This window comes from Miniopterus natalensis, chromosome 5, assembly GCF_054644295.1.
Source record: "Miniopterus natalensis isolate mMinNat1 chromosome 5, mMinNat1.hap1, whole genome shotgun sequence".
In the NCBI taxonomy this organism is placed as follows: Eukaryota; Metazoa; Chordata; class Mammalia; order Chiroptera; family Miniopteridae; genus Miniopterus; species Miniopterus natalensis.
The window spans coordinates 18,287,577-18,310,794 of NC_142085.1; the positions used below are offsets into that span (position 1 = coordinate 18,287,577).

Here is a 23,218-nt window from a genome sequence, read left to right on the forward strand (position 1 = left end):
CATCTCTAAATAATGAACCAAAGAAGACAGTGATAGGGTACTTGGCATAGCTTGTAAAGCACAAACAAAGACTGGGGCACCTAAGGAGAACAGCAAACACAACAGAGTTTTAAGGTAGAACTCATTGACTGAGACTCTCGATTAGGAGAAAACAGAAGGTGAGTCAGTCTCTGTCTCTGTTTCTCCTCTCCCCACCCTGATTGCACCCCAAGTCCTACTTTCATCTCCCCTCTCTCCCCTCCCCTTAGAACCAACCCTAGTCCTGTCTTGGATACTTGAGGTGAAGTCTATCTCCTGATGTTCCAACCAACAGATGCATCACAACAACATCCCTAAAACTCTATGTCCACCCTGCGAACCCAGCATATTGACTCTGCCTGCATTACAGAACTCAGCATATATTGTAATTATTTCATTGTTTGGTCCCCCTAGGAAGCTGTAAGTTTCCTGAGGGCAGGGGCTATACCTTAAACATCTTAATTTCTCCACTGTGTAGTATAGAGCTTAGTATACAGAACACTAAATTACTGGCTATCTGAACACCCCCAAATCTGCCATGGCTTCCCCGGTACCTATTACATAAAAACCCATTTTATTTTTCATAGGGCATGGCAGGTGAAATACCTTCCCATGGCTTTTCCTTCTAAAAAAATTATTCTTCCTAGAATCCACCTCAGCCTTCCCCAATTGATCCCTCCTCTGAATTCCTCTGGTACACAATCATGTTCTACCTTGTGCTATGATTTTAACATGTCTTAAGTGTCCTTCCAGCTCTGGAACAGAAAATAATTTTTTAAAAACTTTTAGTATCTTATTTCATAGAGTCCAAAATATATATCTGTTTACTCTATCATCTATCTATCTATCTATCTATCTATCTATCTATCTATCTATCTATCATCTATCTATCTATCTATCTATCTATCTATCTATCTATCTATCTATCTATCATCTATCTATCTATCTATCTATCTATCTATCTATCTATCATCTATCATCATCTATCTATCTATCATCTATCTATCTGGTAATGCTTGATATCTGTTATACAAATGAATGGATAAAACATGAGGCCAACAGACTGTAACACCCACAACCATTTTCAGCCTTACGAATCTAGAATTTTATTTTTAAAAAGTGATCTCTAGATTCCGTAAGTCTAACAGTGTAGAGAAGCCTAAATTTTGACAGTGAAAATAAATACAACCAGTGTGAAAACGTCACTCTAACTACTTCAAACTTAAATTCATCAACCTGTCTGTGTTTGCCCGACACTTTTCCTTATCAAACCAGACTCACGAGAATACCATTTGGGAGCCACAGAAATGCAATACATATTTTTCAAATAGTTCAGAAAGATGAAAGAAAACACCTTTTGCTGGCAAGGAAAAAAAATCCCTCTCTGGTACTCATAGTTTAAAGTTCAGCTCATGAGATCCCATGAAAATCACCACATGGGTCTTTGGGAATTAAAGCTAGCCCAGAATACTCTCCCCTTCTCTGTCAACCCTGCTCTTTCTCGGCCTGCATAGTTTTCTTCCCAAATACAGATACAGTCATGTTATGCCCCAGGATCACATCTTTCCCCTGTTCAGCATGCTTCAGTGGCAACCCATTACTTACTTGTAAACTAAAGTCCTAAAGACATACCTTTCAAAACTTTCTTAAATGTGGCCCCGGTTTACCTTTCTGGCATTTTCTTTGCCCCATGCACCAATTTCATCAGCCAACCTGTCATTCTGGGAAACCAACACTCCACAGTGATGCCTTTATGTCAGGCAAACATTTTCTACAAGAACAGAGAGTAAATATTTTAAGTTGTGCAGGCCATACAGTCTCTGTCAACACTACTCAACTCTGCCATTAGAGCTCGAAAATCCCTCTAGCCAATACAAGAAATAAATAAATAAATAAATAAATAAATAAATAAATAAATAAATAAATAAGGTGTGGCTGTGTTCCAATAAAACTCTATTTATGGGAGTAGAAATGTGAATTTCATATCATTTTCACATGTCCTGAAATATACTTTTGTTTTTTCCAATCCTTTAAAAGTATAAAAATCATTAACATCAGACCACACACCTGATGGCCTTGTGGCCCATGGGCCATAGCTGGCTAACCTCTGTCCTATGACACTATGCCTGTTCTGCCTGCCATGTTTTTCTTTTCTTCTCATCTGCAAATTCTTTTTCATTCTCTAGCGTCCCACTCAAATACCATGCTCCCTGGAAAAAGCTCCATTCCTCTCAGAGGTGATTCTGTGCCTCTTCCTTTCTGCTCCCCAGAAACTTTGGTTGGACACCCCCTCCCCAACAAGGAGCTTGCTGGCTGCAGTCAGCTTTGGCTGTTGTTATTTTGTGAGCTCACTAGACTGTGATTCTCTGTGGTTTTCTAACTCAACACCCCATGAACTTCACACCCTCTTTCCCCTGCTATACAATGCCTAGCACAGATACGACACTCAGTAAACATTTTATTTAGTTGTAAAAACTTGTTCCTTGCCTCTTTCCAAAACCCACCTAGAGTACTGATGATAAAATCAAACTAGAGCACTAAGACCAGAAAAGCTGGGGTGAGCAGATACTAAGGACTGACGCCGTCTCTGAGATTAAGCCCTGGCCTCCATGCTAACGGGCAAAAATTGCAAGGTCTTATCAGAAAGGAGGAAGCAAGACCACAGCTTTGACAAAAGCAAAGTTTTGTTTCTTTTTTCCTCTTGGCATAATAAGCTTCAAAGGCAGTTGCTCGTATGGAAATTTGTGCACTTGGCAACAGGCTGGGTGATGTCCTCCGTGGCAATTAATATTGAAAAAAAGAATGTGATTTTTATATGGTTGTATCTAGAACAATGTGGGAAATGCAAAGGCAATCCCCTGAGGAGAAGAGGTCCCAGGATGCTGCCTTCTAGAGCTCTAACTTGGAACAGCCATGGGATTTAGAATATACCTGAAGCAGAGTGGGTGGGGAACCCAGGTCCTCTAGCCTCTCTTTCCTAAGACTTCTTCTTCAAGGCCAGAGGCCCACGTTTGATCCGCTGGAGGCCCCAGAGCAGATCTCTGGCCAGGGCTGGCATGTAAGTGAAGGAAAGGTGGAACTGACATTGTCTCCTGGAAAATGAAGGGGCTGAAACACACTCTCCCCCAGCTGGATGCTCAGCGGAACCTACCGACTAAGTGGCTGGTGTGCTGCAGTGGGAGCCTGGCTGCTCCTCAAGCTCTGGTTCAAGGATTTAATTAAGACCCCAGAGATCTCCTCCAAAGAGCCTAGTGGAAATGACTTTAGCTTAGAAAATGTTCAGAGTGGGCAGTGCCCCATCCCGGCAGGAGAAAACCTTCCATAATGTTTTCTTACATGACTGAACTGGAGTAGCAGAAGTCCCCGTGGACCAGGCAGGGTGAGTCAGCTGTGAAGTGGAGCCCAGCTAAAGGAACAAGGGACTTGGTGTACAGAGTTATTTATTATTAACTAACTGAAAAAGACCATCAATGTCAAGAGCCCAGCTGTCTTTTCCTGGCAAAAGTTAGCTAATGGGGCAGAGTGTCTCCTGAGGTCACTCCCAATTTATGCTCTCAGTACTATTTGGTTGGCATAAATAAGGGCCTTACTTCTCGTTTTTTATAAAACTGCATTCACTTTATCTAAAACCGTATCAGTCCATTATACTATGAATTATAGAGATGGGGGCTAAATTCTGACCAACCTAGGAGGTCAGGGGGAACAATAGAGGGTACTGTTTCGGAGCACAAAATTTGGAGTCATAAAGACCTGGGTTCAAACCCTATGGGACCACTTATTAATGATAAGACCTTGGGTTACTCTATGTGCTCTATGCCTCAAGTTAACTCATTTATAAAATAAAGAGACTGATAGGAACCTCATGAACTTGTTATAAGATTAAATTAACCCCCATGTGTGTAAAGCAACGAGCACTCAGAAAACGTCAGCTGCTCCTCTAATTATTTGCATCCCCATAGTATCTGTCACAGCAGCTTGCACACAGTAGGCACTAACTAAATATTTGCTGATTGATTAGCTAATTTCTTGCAGTTAGGCTGATGGCCATTCAGTTGCTAATCATGATGCCAGCTCAGCGAGGCTGCTTTGCCTGGCAGATGCCACGAGTTTCATGATTTGTTGACAAATAGTAAAAGCTTGTCTTTTATAAATGGCTTCTCAGGAGTGAGAGTAAACATGAGAAAGAGAATGGAATGTGATGAGAGGCAACTTAACAAGCATTGCTCAGCACAGCTAGTGAATGCCTGGCCCAAGGCCTGAGCCACTCGAAAAATGGTGCCATTTCATAGCTCTGCCCCAAGAGGTGCAGCGATCCTGTCCTGACAGACCGGCTGGCTTTATAGGAGTATTAACAACCCGGGATTTATGTAAATCTATATACCTTGGCATATACGGACCCAAGGATGGTTCGATGAGTCCTGAGTTCTTAGCATATTTATTCATAAAGTGTGGGAGCTGCTCACTTGGTGGTGCAGGTTGTGCACCACACAAGCCTCAGGGCATGAGTTTCACAGGCCAGGATGCCCGTGGGGTATGGACTGTGCACATCAGTGTTGCAGCAGCCCTGCTGCCCAGTGCTCAGCGCCAGCATCTGCAACCTTCCTGCCCCTCCTCGGAGACACTGAACCCAGAACTGGCGTTCACTAAGAACAAAACTGGTACACGTTTTGCAGAGATGGTCAGCAAATTAGTTCTCTTGTAGTATGGATGGAACAAAGAGTTACTCTTTTTGCGAGATTGGGTAGATGATACTGTGGGACTTATCCAGAGGGTTCTGGACCTAATGTGCACATGGAATCTAATGGTTTGAATATAGTGACCTGACATTCAAAATAGGCCTCGCTGAGTACTGTGGCCAAACAAGGGCGCACTAAGCTTTATAAGTGGATATGACTGACCAGTCAAATTCCTTCTGGCCCTGGTTGAGGAGTGGACATGGATCTAGAAAATAGAGGGCAGGTGAGAAAGAACTATAAAGAGGGAAGAAATGGGTCTTCAAGTGGCCGAGGGAGGTTGCTGATTATGTGGGTTCATGAAACCTGCTGGGCCTGAAACACAGGAAGCAAAGAGCCTCTTGGCTCCTGGGAAGAGAGGCTGGGGCTTCCAGTCACAACACTGTTGGAGGGAGCCCATTGTGAAATGATTAACTCGGAGAATGAGGAATTGTTCTGAGTCTCGAGCACCATCGGGGGAGGGGGGTTCGGGGCAGCATGGCTGGGGACCACAGCCACATCAGCTCAGTGGCAGACAACCTCAATGATTCTATGACTAGAACTCAAAATTATAAGCTCCAGATACAAGAATTGTGAGGGTTTCATTTTTTTCCCCTCCGTAAATCATTTTTGCTCAGGTAATTTCATGTAATCCAGTCAGAAATTCTTGATGAATACACTTTTTATGGCTTTATAATAACTCTAAGAAGCATTCTCACTTAAACTAAATGATGTTTGGGGGATTTGAGTAATTGCCTTATGATTTAAGGCTTCCTTATTATTAAATAAAAAATACTAAGCTCCCCCCCTCCCCCATGCCAACCTGTGGCCAAGTGGCCCCGCATTCCCAGGTAGAAAATGAAAGCTTTAGGGGGAGCATGGTCAAAGCGTGTGTTGGTATTGATGGAGTCCCTATTAATTGTAGTTAAGCTTCGGGAAATTGCCTAACTCAGATCACTGTGTCCTTGGGACTTGCCCAGGGAACTGGGGAAGGGCTGCTTAACTTCTTCTTGCAGCTCAGCAGGCAGTGGCATTTCTGCAGCTGAAGGAGAAAAGGTTTGAAAAATCTTCCAAAAAGATGTCTCAGAAGGTATGGAGTTCGCATGTGTTGGCTATCTAAGGCTTTTTTTTTTTTTTTGCAGCACCAAAGCAGAGCTCACAGTCCCTTCTGTCAGGTTAGCACAGACGTGCAGTCCCTTATCTGAAATCGTTGGCACTGGACATGTTTTCCATTTCAGATTCTACAAGGACTTACAGTATGCCTGTCACGGAACATTCTCCAGAAAGGTCTGGGGCTCTGCCTGTAATCCAGCATATTAACACGTCTGTGCAAACTGTACGAACAGTCACACCAGGGGATAAAGAAAGACTATTCATAGTGTCACCTCGGTTCAGGTCAGGCGTTGCTGCCAAATGAGACTGCTCCCACCGTCCGGAGGAAACGTGTTCGGAGCTTGTTGGAGTTCAGTGCCGCAGGTGAGGGATTGACTCCCTGCCAAGGGTTCGAAGATGCTCTGGCAAAGCCACAGAGCAGCAGCTCTCAAAGCGTGGCCTCCAGACCAGCGGCAGCAGCATCACCAGGGAGCTGGTTAGAAATGCATATCCCCAGGCCCCAGCACAGACTTACTGAGTCAGGGACTCCAGAGGTGAGGCCCAGCATCTGTGCTCAACAAGCCCTGCAGGGGGTTCTGAAGTCCTGCAGAGTGAGACCTGCTACTGCACAGATCTGAGCATAAACCCTGGTCTAGGAGTGGAGAGACCGAGGCCTGGTTCACTAGCTGTGAACTGCATCTTGTAGTGATTTGGTTTCAATCTGCAAAATGGAGATTGAGTCTGCCTTGTCCTTTTGTTAAACAGGGTTGTTACACAGATGTAAAGAGATGAGGCCTATAAAAGGCTTTATAAACGATAGGGTACTGTGTACCTATTAGTTATTTCAAATAAGAATAAAATGAGATTATTAGATGGGTATGAGAAAAATGCACTCACAACGTTGTCTTCCTCAGGTTTCCTGCCTCTGGGAGCCCCAGAGTCCTGTTCTCAGTGAGTTTCAACTCACTTTAAAACATGACAGCATGGGAGAAGACTGAGATAGTCAATGACGTCTTATTTATGAATGCATTTGCAGATGCCCTACCCCATCTCGTTCCAGAAAAGATTTAAGATAATGTTGGAAGACAACATGTTCTGCTGTTTGGATTTCGGTGCTATGAACAGCAAGGAGAACAATCCAGGCAGGCGGATAATACAATGGGAAGGTCCTTGGACGGAGCATGGGGAAGCCCGGATTCTAATTTCAGCTCTGCCCCCGCGAATGAACTGTGCAACCTTGGGTGGGTCCCCTGAATCTCTCTGAGCATCGATTTCCAGCTCTGAGCACTGCTCTTCTGGTTCAGCTCCCTTATCCAGTTCCTAGAATTAGACTATAACCTGAGGGCAGGGGGACAACACATGAATTCAATGAATGGACATGAAATGAGCTGTACACCTTCTACAAGCCCAGGTGGGGAACAGAAATACAGCGGAATTGTGTTTCAGCTTTCATAATGTAATCCTGCCGTATGTTCTGGTTCTCCTTAAAGGCAAAGAGCTTTATTTGCAGTGAGTTTCCTATAATGGCTATTATTCTATTAAATAAAAAATCTCATAAGAAATTCTCTCTGCTGTGGCCACAGTCCAATGATTGAACTTCAGCCAGGGTCACTGAATCCCGTCCCACAGCTCACTTTGAAACAGAGGCAATGCATACAGCTGTCCTAGCCAAGCCCTGTCTGCAACTTTTTATCTTACCTGGCAAAGCCATGTCTTCAAGGGCTTCTTGGCTGAATTACCTGCCCCACCTACCCCCGAGGTAAACAGCCTTCAAGAGGCACTTGCTGATATTCACCAGGCCTGTGCTTCCCATGTGTCCATAGATCAGAAGCTCCTAGAAGCACCTTCACACTCAGAGCACAGGGGGGTTGCCTGGGAATTTAAAAACTGTTCCCTAAGCAGCATAACACACCTTGTCCAATCTTCCAACATATGATTTCCAAGTTCTCTATATGCTCATGTGGGAGGCAGTGAGGTGGTTGAAGACAGGACTGGGATATCAGATTGCCTTCTAATAGTTATTTATATCTTGGCTAATTCATTTAACTTCTCTGTGCTATGATTTGCACATCTATAAACTGAGCAAAAGGGGACTGGGAGAAATAAATGATATTCTTTGTTAAATAGCTAGACCACTATCTAGAACAGTATCTGCCACATAGTAAGAGCTCCCAATCAAAATTTTCTGTCCATCTTCCAGCTACTCTCTAGTGTAAGTCATGGAAACTACATTCAGCCAAGCCCTGGAGCCCTCAGGAAGCCCTGGCGGGACAGAATATCCCCCCTCGAGCAGAAGATCACAATTCCCAGAAGGATGAGAACAGTTCCATCTGTACCCACAGAACTCAAGCAAACACAAGGCACCTGTGCCAAGGGCACAAACCCAGCAAAAGAGGCTCCTGGTTAGTTTAGAAAAATCACATTGCCCATCTCGGGTGGTTCATTGATAAAATTCTCCAGTGTGGGATTTGGTTTAAATACTGCTATAGTCATCTTGGGTTTATATAAATAAGACTCCTGTATTTTTTTTTAAGTAAAATGAGACCATATAGGAAGTAGTCTAGAACATATTGTCAAAATAAATTCTAATTGTAGATGACTAGAATACTCTATGGGTGGAAATTAAAATGGAAAGCATCTCCTCTACATTCCCAGCAGCTTCCTATGAGGTTCCGGGACCCACTGGTGGCCTTTACTGCTGGGCACTGGGGAAGTCACCTCTTCCCCATGGCTCCTCAGCTTTGAGGGTAGAGATGAGGGGTGGCTTTCTGTTTTGCTAGTCTTTGGTTTGCCTCACTATTGCCTGTTTGGTTTCTCAGCTCTTCTAACACCTTAAACTGATTGCCAGAATTAAATTCCTTCTATTGAACTTCCCAGTGTGAGATCTGTTTTCCTGACTAGATGCTGACCAATACACTGTACCTATCCAGGGATCACATTTGAAGACAGGCATTTATTGGTAAAAACTACCCAACATAGACTATTTTTTCATATAAGAAGTAAACCTTCAAGATGTTCGTATTCCCACACCCCAGGTGCAACATAATTAGCATTAGTTTGCATTAGAGAGGACAGTTCTATTTTCCGAAAGCCCAGTTAATTTTTGTCAGAAGAGGCCTCGTAATTCATTCAAGGACAGACAGATACAAAGAGAAACTGAAAGCTATGCCTGTCACATGACCTCGAACCAATGAAGCCTCACACAGAAATAGTATGTGCTGTAAGTTCCATTTACATGAAACTCTTAAGCAAGAAAAACATATCTAAGGTGCTTAAAGTCAAACAGTGCTTGCCTTTGGGGGATGGGCAGATGGTTTGGGAAGGGATACAAGAGAACTTTCTGGAGAAACAGATATATCGTATCCTCCATTGTGAAAGGGAGACAAGACACACAAATGCATGTATTTGTCAAAATTGTGAAGTTAAGATTTTGCATAACAGTGTATATAATTTACCTAGAATATGGGGCACTGAAAAAAATCTAGTCAAGCATGAGGAGCAGGTGGAATAGTGGATGAAACAAGAATGGCTGGATGCTGATCCTTGTGGAAGCTGGGTGACGGCTGTGAGGGGCCCATCATGCATATTCCACTTACTTTGCAGGTGTCTGAGAATTTCCATAATACAACATTTTTTAAAATCACAAAAAGAACCACTAGGTTTCTCTGACTTTAAGCCTCAAGCTCTTTTCACCAACCACTTTGCATTAAAAAATGTTTTAAGTAGCACAATTCCAACCCAAGGGAAATACAGAGGAGAGGCACAGATCCACAAGGAGGGGCACTGGGCAGCCGACCAGATTAGAGCCCAAGCAGCATGGACACCAGGCCGGGGAACTGCATTCCGCAGAGGAGGCACCACTGCCCGGCCCTAATTTTCATCTTTACCTTATTGCTATAAATAACACACAGACTGGAAGGAGGGAGCACCACTGGTACGAGGAAGTCGCAGTGCAAAGCATATGGAGGCATGCAAATCAATCAAAATTCTACAAGCAGAAGATTCTTTGAGCAACTTTGGATTTCGAAAAGTGGAAAAAAAAAGCCAGAGAATGAAGGTCAGGCAAATACTGTCTTGAATATTTAAGAAAACAGAACAGGCCGAAAGGCTGCCTGTGATCACAGGGCACTGAGTTCCGCAGGAGGAAGGCAAGCAGTGCTCTCTGTGAACTGAGCTGCAGCCTCACCTCTTGTCCTGGCCTCTGCACTGTGATCATAGCAAATGTCTTGTAGCTACCTGCACTCGACCTGCTGCTTCAGGCCTCCCTCCGCAGTTTTGTGTGTGTTTGTTTTTATGCTGTTCCCTCTCACTGGAATGCCCTCTCCTCCTATATATTCTTTCAGACTCAATTCAGGAATTATCTCCTTGATCACTGCTGGTTGCCAGAGGCGAGCGGAGTTGGGGGCTGGGTGAAAAAGGTGACAGGATTAAGAAGTACAAATTGGTAGGTACAGAATAGTGACGAAGAGATGTAGACTACAGCCTAGGGAATGTAGTCCATAATATTGTAATAACTATGGATGGGGCCAGGTGGGTGCTAGGAATATCGGCAGGGGGAACACTTTGTAAAGTATATGATTATCTAACCACTGTGCTGTACACCTAAAACTAATACAAGATAATACTGAATGTAAACAGTAATTGAAAAATAAAGATTATATCCTTTAGGAATGGTCCCCGGAACCTCAGGCCCCCTCTTGGTGCTCCCAAAGCACCCTGCCTGCTAGCCCCCCACAGCACTGATGATGGTGATCTGCTTGGGTCCCAGCTTCCCCACTCGTTCATCTCTGCGCTCCCAGTTCCTAGCACAGGCTTCACACTCGGCAGGTGCACAATGAGGGTTTGTTACGGAGCTGTTCTGGAGCTGGTGGGTCTATGCAGCTTAGGAATATAGAGAAATAGATGTAGGGGCCTTACAGCCTTTCTGAGAGGCTGCTCAGGACTCGTCCATGTCCCCCACTTATTGTCTGCACAGAGACCAAGACTCATGCGTTCAATTAGGTTGCCAGGTTCTGACAGAGGGGTGTTTGTGGTGGATACTGAGATGACCAAAGAGCCTCTAGGTATCACTACCAGGTCAGAAGATCTGGGAGTGGAGGCTGAAGGATTGCAGGCAACATTCTTCTATCACATAACAAAATGTAGTTTTGTCAAACACGCACCTGGATGATGGCCCTTTACTTATGAAATGACAAGAACAAAGAGAAATGAAAAAATAGCATCATTATATGAGACAGAACTGAAAACTGACCAAGGCACTATCTTTGAATAAATCCTGGTTAAAATATTTAGGTGTAAAATGTTTGATTGACGCTGCAAGCAAAACCCTTGAAGATGTGATCATAGGAAAACCAGAGGTTTCAAGGCAGCTGATATCAGAGAATAATCTTATTGAAGTGGAAGGATCTAGAGGAGAACTCGGGGTGGGAAGAAAAGGCAAACTCTGTGCCCCTGATTCTGTGATGTTGTGAAATTGTTTCTACCTGACAACCTTGTCCAAAACTGTTAATGTTCTATAAATATTCACAGACAAGTGGAGCACCGAGTATACTGCCTGCACAGGACAGTGTCCTCACTGCACTCGTGGCCCTTTTAGAACAGATTCAAACCCCAGAGCTAAGCCTCGCCAAACAGAAAATCAAGTCTCTTTACTTTGCATAAGACATAAAGCATTGGTAGGTTCTCTGTGGAATGCGACATTTGGAACTTTCCTATCTTCCCCTTTTATTTTTTACATAATGCATTTCTGTTCAGTTACTGGCCTGTTTTAATGAAAAAAAACAACCGTGGCAAGCACAAACTTCCCCTCCCTGGCAGAAGCCCAGCTGAGCCACGTTACCCTCACTGCTGTGAGGAGTCCTCGCACAAGGGAGTGTCGGCAGAGTGCTGGGAATACCTTCAAACAGAGAGGAAGAAGTAGGGGGGTTAAAGGAGCATATTACTGGGACCTGGAGCAGCAAGAGTCATTTTGGGAAGCATACTGATCTTGGGAAAGTTTCTTTTTCCATTTCCTGATGTATAAAATAGTGCTAATACCAGCTCCCTTGTAGGAGGCTGAGTGAGAAGACGGATGTAAAGTGCCCCGTGGAGTATTTGGAGGTCACAGCAGCCACACGAATGGCAGGCAGGATGAGAGTACTTCAAGGTGGCCCTAGACAGCGGAAGCTGAGGCTTGGGTCAGCCAGGCCTTGAAGCCACAGCTCCTGTGTGTCCTGTGGGGTCGGGTGGCTTGCAGCATATCCAAGCTCCAGGTCTTCAACTCTCGGACTTGGGCCCATCACACGAGCTCCCGGCTCATCAGTTTCCTCTTTTGCTAATATGATCAGTCCCCCAAATTGCTTCCCCTATGACAGTTTTGAGACAAATCAGTGATAATCACAGTACCTATGTTTCATGAAGCTATTGTGAGGACTGATTGAGATCAGCAAAGGAAAGTGCCTAGCACATAACGAGTTCTCAAAAAATGTGGCTGCTTAGTTGCAGCTGCAAGAAGAGGAGAATGGACTGAACCAGAGCGGCAGGGGAGAGTTATGGTGCCCAATTCAGTGGAAAGCGGCGTATGCATGGGGTGGGCATCTTTGCTTAAGAGGCTGACATGAGTAGTACATTGTCATTTGTTTCCTTCTTTAGTGGACCGTCTACTCTGCCCCTGGGACCACATTTCAAATCTTGAGAGCAAGAGCTAACAAAACCATGGACAGGTGTCTCATTCCATCCTAAGAACCAGAGTGGCCCAGATGACAGTGAAAGTTGGAAGATTTATAGCTGATTACACTGGCAATCACAAGGTTATTGATTGTTAGAGCAACACTTAGAAGATGCCAACTCAGAGGAGTGTAGCAGGTCAGGGAAGTGACAACACAGAGAGTGTATTTACTGTGTTCACCTGGAACACAGAGGTGGAGGAGACAGAGGCTTTGAAACGGGGCCTGGCATTCTGCAGGTGCTCAGAAATTATTGGCTGAATGAATGAATCAGAGAAAAATCAAGGTTTACAAAGCTCTCAATAGGCTAAGTGATAGGTTAAAAATCAAGACGGAATGTAATGCAAACAAATGTTAAGTTTTGCCAAAAGGTAGAGCCTTTGCCTGATAGAAATACATGCAAAATTTAAGCGATGTCATCAATTACATGCTTCATAAGTAACCATATGATGTGACTTAAAAATGGAGACTGAAGCCACGTTATGAGATTTAGAGAGGAAACAGACCCCGCAGTCGGCCACAGTCAACCCTCATGGTGTTCTGTCTTCAGTGTTAGGGAGGGCGTTAGCAGCTTCATTTATGCTCTGGAGTGGGTATAAGGTGGAACACCAGCAAGAGTCTGAAAACTCTATCATAGGGGAAGCAGTTCCCGGGATTGGTCCCTCTTAGTTTGGAAAAAGAAAGACAACTTACTTGAGACATGAGAGCTGACTTCAAATATTTAAGCACTTGAAGTGCCATCAAGTAGAAGATGAATGAGCTTTACTAGTAAACTGAGCATTTATTGAATGTCTATATTTACAAAGTACATTTTACAAACACTGACTGGCCACCTAATTCTGTGTCAGGCACTGTCCTAGATGCTGGGAAAAGGTCTCTGTCCTCATGAAGCTGCCACTCAGTGGAAGATGGAGAAGACAGGCAGTAAACAAGAAAACAAAGAATCAATCTGACAGTGGAAGGATGGAACTGGCATGGTGTGTGCTCTCAGACATTTGCCTTCAGATCTAGTAGGATATTCTTATTCTTTGTTCTTCCAATAATTAAAGATTATAATTCAATAAAAGGAAGAAATTTCTCCCAACAGAGCATGGACTCTGTCAAAAAGTGATGGAGCGAATTCTATCATTGGAAGTGTTAAAAACAAATGTGCATGGCCAACTTTTAGGGCTGTGGTGGGGGATTCCTGAGTAGAAAATAAAACTGAATAAATGATAAAATGATCAAATCCAAGATCTTTGGATTTCTTAGACCAGTACAATAGAAAAAAAAAAAAAAATGGTAGGGGGCACCATACGGTTGCTAAGTTTTGATATTTCTAAGTACGTTGACAGAAAACCCTACTATTTATTAACATCTTTCCATTAAAGAAAGATCATTTTTAAGGGACCTCCCAAGAAAAAATGACACAATACCAGAATAAAAAGTTCTCTTAGTTAAGGCAATTTGGTTAAATTAAAATTTCATAACATTGGCTTTACTTTTCTAATTTTGCAACAGACCATCAAAAATTTCATCATCGGCCTAAAACTGTCCAGAGACTAGAATTTGAAAATGGAACCAGATGACCTTTAAGCTCTTCCCAATATTTTTAAATGTTTATTCATTAATAAAATTTAGTATACTGTTTACGGGTGGGGTTTTGGAGTGGATGTCCATGAACTCAAGGCCAAGGCTCAAATTAGCTAAGGGAAAGTTACTGAATTTCTCTGAACGTCAGATTTTACTCCCGCGATATGGGGATAATATTGCTGACTCATGATGCTGTAAGAACTGACTGAGACAATGCAAATAAAGCACTCAGTGCAGCCTGTGGCACGTAGTAAGCGTTCAATAAAAACGATAGCGACTACCCCTTTTCATCAGATCTCCCGTTCCGAAGGAAATGATGGGGTGCGGGCATTTCTTATGGATAAGGGTGTCAGTACACACCATTTGCTAAGCACTCTAATTTCCCACAAAAGAAGAGATTGCGTTATTTAGCATGTATACTTGAATCCTGCCCCCTATCACCAGGGGTGTAATCAAGCCTCACAGGTAGTTTCTAAAAAGATGGTACCACTCATTGTCTTAGGCCCCTATTTGATTTCCGATGCCCACCTTCTCTGGCACTCACCGGCTTCTCCATAGAATTCTGGGCCACTTACGACTTTTCCTCTTGCCTCGTAAAGCCTCAGACATTCTCCCTTCCTCCTGCCTCCTTTCTTGTCAGTCTGCCAATGGGACTGCTTCCCTTACCTCCTCCTGACCCTGCCTGCCCGTCAACAGGACCAACCCTCCTGGCACATTTTTGGAGAAAATAAGAACCTTTGACATTAATAATATCAAAGAATCTTGCTCTATTTCTTTAGCAGGCAATAGAACGTGTCTGGATGCTGTAGAAATTTATATCCTTAGGCCAGTGACTTCAAGGCTGGACACTCAAGCAACGTGAAAGCTGACTGGTGTTTGAAAGCTGAGCTACCAGTCAACCTTCCGTCGCTCCAGCTCTGTGACAACGCCCAGCAGTGTCTTTCTAAAGGATGCACTGTTCTACCAATAGCTAATGCTTCTCTTGTCTGGTGAGGAAGAGATATTGTGATGCATTAACAGTGATCAGATTTAAGTCCTTGACAGACTTCAAGAGCTCTGTTCTTCAGCAGCAGTAAATTTAGACAAAAAGGTGCTGAGATAAGATCTTTAAACACAGGACTTAACTGAGAGATGTCCGGGAGCTCCTGTGATTTGGCCTTTGCGTAAACTAAAATGTGCTGAGTAAGCCCTGAACTACTTTTCATTATTGCCTATGCCAGCTCCATAAGTATGACTTATTAGTTAAAAACGTGGCTGGGCCTGCGAGAGGAATAAAAGTGTAGTGTGGTATAATTAGTGAACACAGGCCAATGGGGTAAAAAACTAGCCCCAAAGTCAGGAATTTAGACTCACGTTAGCGATTTCTTATAGGCATGGGTGGCTTCTAAGCAGTTCTTCAGGACCTTAATAAGTGGAAGCTCTTCCCTGACAGAGATATTGCTATCATTTTTATTTGTGCCCTCTGTTTTTCTCTTTCCTTTAAATTTTCTGTACAAAAAGCAGACCACACGGGGCCTTATGGGCTACTGGAAGGCCTTTTGCTGTTATCCTTAGTGAGATGGGAGCCATTGAGGGCTCTGAGCGAAGGGGAGACAGGATGTGCCTTACCTTGGAAGAAGATCTCTCTCGTTGCTATATAAGGGTCAGGGTAGAGAAAGAAGGCCAGTTAATGGGAATTGCAGTAACCCAGGTGAGAGATGACAGTGCCTTGGTCCGGCCGGGGTAGAATCAGTGGACATGAGGGAAATGGTGATGATCATTTATTCTGAAGAAGCAGTAACTGAGTTCACTGATAGACTGGATGTGCCTTCCAGGGAAAAGAGAAGAGTCATGGATGACTACAAGACTTCTAGCCTGACCAACCAGAAGGAAGGCAGACGTGCTATTTCCTGAGATGGGGAAGACTTGAGAGAAATAAGTTGCCGGGGTTGTGATAAGGCGGCGAATCATGAATTTGGCTTTAGATTTTCGAAGTTTGAGAGGCATCAAGTAGGGATGTCAAGGAGCAGGTGAAAGTTAGGAGTTAGAGCAGAGACCCAGGCCAGACACATGCAGCTGGGAGCCATCAGTGTATCCGTGGAGTTTAAAGCCATGAGGTGGGACGGGGCCAGGGACAGAGGGAAAATAGGTCCAAGCCTGAGGCCGGGACACCTGTACTTGAGGTTGGGAACAGGAGGAAGAATCAGCAGAAGAGAGAGAAGCCATGAATACAGTAGTCCCAAGAACCCGAGGAAGAAAATGTTTCCACAAGGAAGGAATGACCAGCTGTACCAAAGGCTTAAATATTCAAAACCAATCTACAAATGTTATCAAATTCTTTTACTCCTTTCAAAATAAAATAACACGTCTAAAATTAATTACACATTTTAAATCAAAATCTCACTGCAAATTTGTCAGAAACTCTAACATGTCAGACTGCTTCAAACACCCCTAGTAACAAGTAGCCAGGAATAAAATGAGTTATCACAAGATTTATTCCTACACTTAGCACAGAAGCGTTGAGACTAAGGAGGCTGGCTCATTCCGTCGTCTCCCGGCCTCCTTTAACAGCCTCCATGGGTTGTAAAGTCTTTGCAATTTAGGAGGAAACATTTATCCTACCACCTGCCATGTTCCCCTGGTCAAAGATTCAGGACTGTGACATAATTATCTGTCAAGTTCAATATCAGGACATGGGATCTGGGCACCGTGTATTTCAAAGCCGATTCTTCCCTGATTTCAGGTGAGCAAGCTGATTGCTTTCCAATCAGCGAGGTCTGTGTGCTATGCCAGCAGGGGACCCTGTGCCCAGCTATTTCAGCCAGGGTTTAGTTTCACAGCTGTTCATATCACACATTTCCTGGAATATGTTTCTAGTTACATCTTTACTCAATTTTTATCATAAGCTTATTTCAGTGTTTTATCACCTAATTTAGGTAGAGGAAATTCTGCACCTTTAACCAAGTTGCAGTTAATTTCTTTTATCCCTCAATTAGAGTCAACTAATGTCTTTATTCCCTAATTGAACTCCACATGCTTTTTCTATTTTTGTCGTCTGGATCGTGGCCATATGCTAGAATCATTGTTATTGACGAAAAGATTGAATTTAAGGTCTATGGAGGCAGTAGGACCAAGCACAGGTTGGATTTCTTTATTACAGTGAACAGCACTGAGGGCTACTGCCCAGGGTTGGTTAGAATGGTGCTCAGAGCTGCGAAGGAGCCTTGGCCTGCGCTTGCTTAGCTGTGAGGATGCCACACAGAAGAGTCTACAGACTCAGGAAGGAGGGCTAGAGGAACCATAAAGGAGAGCCAACGTGCCTCATTCATTCAAAAGACATGTCTCTGGCACCTTGAAAAGGACTCAATGTTTACGTCCTTCCAGAATTCATGCTTTGAAACCCTAACCCCCAATGGGCCGGTATGAGGAGCTGGAGTTTTGGGGAGGTAATTAGGTCCTGAGGGTGGAGCCCTCGTGAATGGGATTAGTGTCCTTATAAGGACAGACACAACAGCTTGCTTCCTCCCTCTCTCTCCACCACGTGAGGACACTGCGATCACACAGCCACGCGCAAAACCAGGGAAAGGACCCTTGCCAGACACCAGGCCTGCCAGCGCCTTGATCTCAGGCTCCCAAGCTTTCAGAACTGCGGGAAATAAATGTCTGCTGTTTAAGCCACCCCAGACTATAGTATTTTTGTTATAGTAGCCCAAGCTAAGATACGCCTACCATTTCCCTGGCGCTGTGCTCAGGGGCAGGACTGGGCTGAGGTGCAGCTGTGTCCGCTGGCCTGGCTGTACTATGCCTTACAGCTGGTGTTAGATTGGTCAGTCGCTGTTCCATACAGACTGTTCCATGTAATGAATATCATCCACGATGCTAGAGATACTGAAATGCATAGGATACATTTTTGTCTTTCAGAGACTTTTGTTTGTTTTAATGATTTCAAAGAGACATCTCTCCCTTCTGGTCCCCATGACAACCACCTTGATAGCCAAATAGTAAGCAGTAACCTAGGATATACTTTCTAGGCCTGTTGAAGTACTGTGTTTACCAACAAATGCCCTCATATGACTTCATTTATGTGAGATTCTAAAACTGATAAAATTATAGAGATGGGAACTAATCAGTGTTTGCCACAGGTCTGGGGGAAGGGGAGACTGTACGGGGTCATCCAAGGGAGTCCCCTTACTGGGAGGAACAGTCCTCCAATATGATCACGGTGGGAACACAAATTTCTACATGCGATACAATGTCCTAGAACCACACACACACACACACACACACACACACACTTAGTGTATGTAAAACATTGGTGAAATCTCAGCAAACTCTCTGTAATCTAGTTAATAGTATAATCCTAATGTCAGTTTCCTAGTTTTGATAATGTATTGCAGTTAAGATGTTACCTTTGGGGAAAGCTAGAGGAAGGGTATACATGGGACCTTTCTGTGCTATTTTTGCATCTTCTTGTGAGTCTATAATTATTTCAAAATATTTTTAAGGAAAATGATGTATTCATTAATTTACAAAGTAATGTCCTATTACAAAGTCATGTCTTTTTGAAATCATTAAAACAGTTCCTTTCATTTTAAGTCATCGTTCCCTGTCCCAGAGTAGCCAATGCTAAACAAGTCATCTGTAATTATTACTGAAGCCCTGAACCTTCATCCAGCTATGAGTTATCACCACCACGTCTTTAACATGATTGAGTCACAAACTTAGCCTGTGCAAACACTTTTAAAGTTTGCATTTTCTTTGATACAGAAGTTCTAACATTGGGAAAACATCCCACGAGTAAACAGACTCATTATCTGGGTGCACCAAAATTTAGGAGTAAGCACATTCATCAGGGCATAGTCTCTGATGGCAGAAAATTGGAAACTAAATGTCCAGAACAGCTGATTGTTAAGTACATTTTGCCAGCTACCCAGAATTGACAAATGAAAGACAAGCAAAATGTTACTGTAAAAGAATACTTAGTCATTTGGAAAGCTGCCCTCAACTTTGCTAAGTGAAAAAATAATTCTTAAATACAGCAACAACAATATATGTATATATGTATTTGCATAGGGAAAGCACAGATAGTTAAATGTTAATGGCGGTTTTCTCTGTGTGATGAATTTTGAACGGTCTCAATTTTCTAAAATGTCTACAGTGAATATTTATTACATTTCTGATAAACGTAAAATCAAAAAATACTGCATATTTTAAACCCAGTTCCTTATAGACCAGTGTTTCCAAACTGTGGTGAGTGGATGAATTTCCCAAGATGTATTCACAGTGATCCACACACAACTATTGCATGAGAATTTGTAATGTGGTGTTTTTTTATGCTGATAACCTCAATATAATAATACAGATGTATTCTGGGTCATCTGGGTGGTCACGGTATATCAGAGATGACCACTGCCCATATTTGCATTTATTTTTATATCTGCAAGGTTGACAAGCTCTACTATCCTCTTTTCTTTTTAATTTTTTTATTGATTTTAGAGAGAGATAGAGACCCATCAATTTGCTGTTCAACTTATTTATTTATGCATTCATTGGTTAATTCTTCTATATGCCCTGACCTGAGATTGGACCTGCAACCTTGGAACCTTGGTTATCAGGACAATGCTCTAACCAACTGAGCTACCTGGACAGGGCTACCCTAACTCTTACAGGCAAGTGAGCAAAGAAAGTCAAATGCAACAAGCAATGTATTTGTAGCTTCTAAAGGCCACGGACCACTGCAAAGGTTAGGGTTTGCAAAATTTCCAGTACAGAAAATCTGAGAGAAGACCACGCAGGTCGAACCCAAAAGAATGTGCCCTCAGTAATCAATACCCAATTGACAATGTGATCAGTGGTTGAACTTTAGCAAAGAGAATCGTTAGTCACACTAAATTAATAGTTTTACAGTGCTTGTTTTTACTTGTTATTGTATTTAATTTATAAATTTGTTTTGATCTTATAAAAAAAAGCAGTAAGTATAGGGAGTTGGTGCCTTTTTCGTTTTCCTCATTTAAGTAGCACATTGTTAAGAATGTTAAATCGCCTGGAGTCTGCAAAAATCTTTCTCCATTTGGAAGTGTCAAGCATGAAAAAGACAATTTCAAAAGTCATACCACTTATACTAAAAAAATAAAGTATCTAGAAATAACTTTAACAAAGAAAAGAAAGTGTCAAGTGTGAGAAGCACTGTTCTAGAAGCAAAAGTTACATAAGCTCGAGGCACCGAGATGCTGTTGAACCCTGTGCACCGACACTCCCAACAGGATGTCACGAACAGTGGGGTGGATCCAGTTCCAAAAGCCTGTTACTAAATGGATTATTTGGAACCCCGAATATATTTTTGTCCTCACAGAAATTATATTAAAACCAGTGTTACACTCCCAGATCAGTTGACCGAAGCCCTTTTAATATAAAATGTTCCTGAGCCAGGAAGAACGATGTGTCCTGGTGATAAGAGGGCATTGTAAAGGCGTTCCCTCTGCAAATAAACACTGTCATACGTTCACAGCATCCTCGGAAGTCTGCAAACAGCTCCGCACAGCCTGCCCTATTTAATCCTCGCACTGCAACAGTTTGGTAAACAGCATTACAATTCTCATTTCTAGAACTGTAAGAATGGCTTCTCCCTGCCTAGGTCCCTATGCCCTATGGCAGGAAGGCACTTTTTAAAATACACCCTCCACGGGTCACCCGAATGAAAAACAACTGATAAATTGTGAAACATGCACATTTCTGAGCCCGTCTAGGTTACTGTCATAGAATCTCTGGGGAAGGACTCCGCTTTTTACCAAGTCCCCTAGTGATTAGTACACACACTAAATTCTGACAACCACCAGCCTAATCAAAGGCACGGACACAGCCGTGTTCCTGGAGTTCAATCAGGTTCCGTCGAGAAGCCCGACGCTGAACATTCTGGTGAAATTACTGCTGCTTCTGTTCACTCTCAAAACCCTTCCGTGCAGCCCAAGTTCCCCCACAGGTTCGGATCAGAGCCTCATGGCCCAGAATCACCTATTCTCTTCTGTCCTTCCAACCTGGGCACAACCCAGCCCGCAGTCGTGTCTCTTTCTGCTTCGTTTTGGGGAACTGGTTGCCCATTTTTGCCACTAGGCCTTTCTCGGCATCCCCAGGGCTTCCCTTAAAATTTGAACTTAGGGAAGACGGTTGAAATTTGGGTTCCTCCCTTCACAGAATATCCTTGGATTCTTTGTACAGATAAGTGCATCCTACTTGGAACTCTAATTATCAAAGGTACTGAGAGAAGCAGAGAGAAAAAGCACAGCAAAAGATCCCTGTCCCCTTCCCCCAGGAGAAAGCCAGCCTGCTTGACTTTCATTTACACCCCAAAGGAAGCCGTGGGCGATGCTCCCAATCTGACTGTGCTCAGGTCTGTTTTGTAACCTACAAGTGGAATTCACTGGCATTAATTTAGTTTCTTTCCTAACATTTCCCTGAAGCCTTCACAATTATCTGCACGTCTTTATTTATGCGGCAAACTATGTGCCTGAATCCTAAATAATAAATATAGTAACTCCTTGGACAACGCAAGTACTAATAGTAAGTCAGATGTCTTCCTTCCATTCCCGTAAGAGCCCCAGGGACGTAAGATGTCTGGGCTTCTCCCTTCATGAGGAGGAGACGAACTGGGTCTCCCGAGCCCAGCCCACGGAGGCCCTGAACCAGAGGTTTGCAAAAGCTCGTCTGAACAGCTTACAAGTGAGGCCTACAGTGGTGCCAATGCAAAGCCTATGTAGAGCTGGGACACTGTCTATGTGGAGAGGCATACATATAAATGGGTAAATTAAAACATAAATAAGAAAGTTGTTGGGTTGTTTTTTTAAAAAAATTAGTGCTTGTTACCTGGGAAAGTAGGTGATGTTGCCACTAAGTATGAAGACTGTGTGCATCTGAAGAGCGGAGCAGCAGGAGCACAAGAAACAGAACCGTGAAAGCGCAGGACTCAGCTTCCCCACCGGAATTAGATCACAAGTACTTACTGTGTGTGTTGTATGTCTAGATAAGTGTGTGTGTGGTTGTGTATGTGTTGGGTGGGGTGGGGTGTTGTGTGCTTTCCAAGGGCTCCTGGCTAGATTCAAGTGAGTGGGATATGCCAACAAAGGATGGAATCCAGATATATTTTCCCTTCCCATCCACCCCCACCTGCTCCCATACTGCCTTCTAACAGTAACAAAGGTTTTACTAAAGAAAAATGTTTTTACCCAAACGCCTGTGTGGTATAGTGCTACACAGGGAGCAGGTGTTCCTGGCCTCCAAGGAGAGGACTGGCCACTTTTCATGTGTATTTTGGGGACATGGGGGGAGCTCAGAAGAGGGAATTTGAAAGAGGTAAGTGACTACTCTAGTGATCACAGACCATGCTCCCTTGAAATGTTAGTCTTTGTACTCTCATAATCGCAAAACATTTATATCTAAGGTGCTACACGAAGGTAATTTGCTGTAGGTAAAGTAAGTACTTTATTATGTTTTTGTTCATGGTATCAGCACCTTCTTATTAAAGCTGGTCTTGAAACCCTACTCTTACATTTACCCTCCAGCCATGTCTAGGGCACCTGACGAGGTTTGTATCAAGTTCTTAAATGTAGGTTGGAATAAAATGTATTCTACAAATTTAATAGAACCCACAAAATAAGTATACCTTTAATACACGTATTAAGGCATTAATGCCTTTAGTGATTTAGAAATGTAGGTCTCTGCTATGTACCAAATATACTGATTTTGTATCTACCAATTCCTTTTAAAATATAATACAAACAAATCTTTGGGTGCTAAAGTGGACAAAGGCTAACCTGGTAGCTAAATGGAGGGCAGAGCTCAGGAAACCTGAATTATATAACACCAGCAGCTTGCTAACCACATTGCTGTATCAGCTTCCCCGTGGAACTGTAGGAAAAGCAAAAATCCAGTATAAGATTGCACCACATACTGGAATAAAAGTACTATCCCAAATTTGGGGGCAATTTTCCTTCTGAAGAAAACTAATTATGTTCTCATGAGGGTATTGCAAAGATTAAACAATAGCTGGATGCAACTCATTCTCAATAAAAGACTGCACACATCAATAAACTGTCATCTGCAAAGGCTGGCACTACCATCTCACAACAGGCGCAGGGAATTTGGATG

At 43.1% G+C, this 23,218-nt stretch overlaps 1 protein-coding gene across 2 annotated transcripts in view; it reads right to left on the reverse strand.

The window, feature by feature from the left end:
* Nucleotides 1–23,218, reverse strand: part of RCAN2 (regulator of calcineurin 2) — a 230,542-nt gene that overhangs the window by 127,921 nt on the left and 79,403 nt on the right. The window lies entirely within an intron of this gene.